General features: G+C 39.7%; 1 long non-coding RNA gene across 1 annotated transcript; it reads left to right on the top strand.

Moving 5' to 3' along the window:
* Positions 1-727: 727 nt before the first annotated feature.
* Positions 728-2003, top strand: LOC108680940. Its single transcript, XR_001931458.1, has 2 exons — positions 728-924; positions 1056-2003. It is a non-coding gene; the product is annotated as an uncharacterized LOC108680940 (long non-coding RNA).
* The last annotated feature ends 1546 nt before the right edge of the window (positions 2004-3549 follow it).

Below are 3549 nucleotides of genomic sequence, written 5' to 3'. Positions count from 1 at the left end.
CGTGAAGTCGTGTAATTTTGCTGACTTTCTTAGATACCGTAAAATGGGGTAGCTTAGACCACCTTTTTTTTATAAATGATGCCATTTTTTTACTAGCTAAATTAAACTTGAATTGAAATGTGCAAAATACAGGTTTATACTCTAGCTTCACTCACCATAAATTGCTGGCTCCTGCCTCTCATAGTTTTGATGTAATTTAAAAAAAAGTGATGGTCTTTGTTACCTCAGCTCTTGGGGTAACTTAGACCGGGTGGTAAAATCAATTATATTTCTTGGTAAAATAACTCCAAATAACTCCAGGTTTTGGTGCATTGTAGTAGAACTCTTCTAGTTACATATGCAAATGACAAACTTGAGGAAAGTGTCATAGTTTGCAAATGGGGGCTCCGCCCCATAATGAGGGAAATGTGACTACCTAATGGCAGCCCTGATGGGGTAAAATTGACTGGCTTGGAAATTAAGTCAAAATTACCATATATAAGACTCTGTAGAGTCTGAAACATAAATAAAAAACATAAATAGGCTGTCAAACATAAAATATGTTATACAGTACCTATATGGTAATTTTATATTAACTTCCAAGCCGGTCTATGTTACCCCGTCAGGGCTGACATTAGGTGGTCTAAGTTACCCCATTTGGGGGCTTGATAGGTCACTTTTTCCGGGCACTCGGTACCACTGGTAGTTCTACGACCATCACTGGCTCGCTGACCCGCCAGAACCATTTAATTGCATTACACAACACCCTGGACAAGCCAGGTACTCATTTATCAACCAGAACGACGTAACCAGGTGGCGACGTAACCCTCGAATGTCACTTAAGTCTTCTGTTGAGCGGCGTGCTCTACTGGATGAGGCACAGGAGCTGGAGGCTGTTGGGAGCAACTGTAATGAGCTCATCGCTTGTCCCTGACCAACAAACATGTAAGAACGATGTTGCTGAAATGATAATTTTCGATGATGTTTTGAACTAGTTTGTGTCGTACTGTTTCATTGTTGTTTGTTTGGCTGAACCAGCTTCGTAATTGCTTCATTTTCTGTTTTGTTGTACACAGAAGAAACCCCTGCCGGTGGTGGTTCACTGTCCAGCAGGCATCAGGCGCACAAGTGTGATGGATTTGGCGCAGTGTCGGATTGAGGCGCAGCAGCCTGTCAACCCCGTCGAGATCATCAGCTGCATTTCCGACCAGTTGCCCAGGGCATGTAGGCAGCATCGGTTGAAATCATAATGTTGTAAATTAGTAAACGATCAACTATGGTTGCAGTGTGCTGATCATTTTCAGTAAATTAGCTCACAAACTTGTTGTCAGAGTATGGAGCAGCGGCGATTCATCTTCTTGCAATTCAATACATTTAACTCTGTTATTTTCAAGTTAAATGAATGTGTTAACAAGATACCAATTAAAATCTGTATCAAATCCTTATATTAATGTGTTCCGTGTATCAGTCAAGGTGATAATTCCTTATTTGTTTTTCTTTATTTCTCTCATATTTTACTTGTGAGGTAATCTACTACTATCTTAGCATTCACGTAGTTTACTCTCACTCGATTTTCTCTCTAGATTTACTCATATGATTTGTTGTAAATAAGCTTATGTGTTAACTTGAACCTGCCATTTCAAAAATGGCAATGGCTTTAATCTGCTAAATTAACGGTGGTGTGATTTATTGTGATGGCTATCCTAAAATTGACATAAATGAGAAACTAGATATCCCTGGATCGCAGCGATTGGCCGAGACTCCGCGCAGCCATAGGCTTTATTCTTTTAGTTTGTTAAATTGCTTTGGACGAATTTTTTTTTAAGATTGTACGCCTGCGCCATGGTTGGGGATTGATATCAGGTAAACTGATAACGATCAATTGAATGGAATAAATGGATTATTCAGTAAAATTTTTAGGGCGATTGTCGTGTCTTTTCAACGCGTTGTTCTGGAATTATGAATTCAAGTGTTTGTGCGAACGAGATTGGAAACGATGTTCAAACAAATCGACGTTTAAATAATTATTTGTATCCTGCTTTCCTATTGTAAGTAACTGTTACATTACCTGAAATGGTATGTCAGTTGTATTGTATGTCACCGTGGCGCTATGTCATCATCCGCGATTAGCTATTGGAGATGGAATATTATTTTCTTAATAGCTTTACGAACCACGACTTAGTGTTTATATGTACATCATAAAAATTGTGTAGTATTAGTTTTAAGGACGATGAAAGAAGTTTGTTTCGATTCAGGAATCATTATGCAAATAACCGTTTTTCATTAAGTTAACTTTCACACTATTTCCCACTTGGCTTTTCTTTAATCAGTATAATTTAATTAAAGAGCCGTCATGAACGTAAATATTGGCGTACAGCGATGGCAGTGGTACCATTGGAAAGAGCAGAATTTCAGCTTTAAGATGAGCTCAAAAACCGAAAAACGCCAAAATTGAAAATTGTAGGGTAGTCGGTCCCCTTAAGGCCAGTAGTCAGAGTGCGGCGAAGTCGGTGAGCGAGAAATTCGCGACGACAATGTGGAACCCTTGTTCTGTGTTCAGATTTGCAAGTTGCTGCGCTCGAGCTTGTTGCCTTTGTAATATGATACCTGAGCCAGCACCCATCTTAAGGCTGCGGCCGTCTCTTAGGTGGCCGAGGAATGGCCTGCGGTCGGCTAGAACTAACTGGCCTCGGCCGACCACTGGCCAACCATTATTACTCTCCCCTCATTGTGCTCCCCTTCACCACAAGAGTGACAGGCGGGTAATTTACGACGTGTGTTTCCCCTCATTTTTTCCCCAACTCCTTCATGAGAACTGCGGCTTCCAAAGAAAATGTGAAATCTCCGATTTAGCAGTAATGAAAAAATACTTTGTTAGAAAATATCTACATAATAGAGGTTAATTCAGATATGTCTTTAATACCGATCAATAGAGAATAAAAACTACAACATCCTTGTGTCTCACAAAATTAGGGAAGACGCATATAGTATAATGAACATTGATTGATCGATGTACAACCTTTTCCTCTATCATAACTAATGCTAGACGAAATTTACATATTTTTTGTTACTGTAGAGAAATTGTAAATAAAAAGCTGAATAAGCATGACAAAATTCAAATTGATATTTTATTTACGAGCGGAGTTATAATGACTATATATACGTAGTGATAGATTCCCATAGGGATCCTGACAAGCCTGCCTAAGGGCTCGCGGTTATCAATCGCGGCCTTAATCATTCTCGTGTTGGATTTTTAAATGTGTTATCGTTCACAAAAATGTAAGACATGCACACGTTAAGTAATCGTGTAGTGCGCACGACAGGTAACTACTAATACTACTGAACGCGACGTAGATAGCCGAGATAGCTGTCGCCTGAGTCTCGTTGGTCAGTTGTAAGCTCACGATGCATTAGACAAAAACTGCCCAATCTACCTGCATGAAATAGAAATCTGTCACTACTCAGTAGATCATCAAGTCTCATATCCAGAAGCCAGGAAACAACTCTCCAACCCATCTCAGCTAACCAATGGAGAAGCTAAATCAGCAAGAGCCCAGACCCAAGCAAACA

The sequence above is a fragment of the Hyalella azteca genome, unplaced genomic scaffold, assembly GCF_000764305.2.
Source record: "Hyalella azteca isolate HAZT.00-mixed unplaced genomic scaffold, Hazt_2.0.2 contig14010, whole genome shotgun sequence".
Taxonomy (NCBI): Eukaryota; Metazoa; Arthropoda; class Malacostraca; order Amphipoda; family Hyalellidae; genus Hyalella; species Hyalella azteca.
This window is presented reverse-complemented; position numbering and strand designations above follow the sequence as displayed.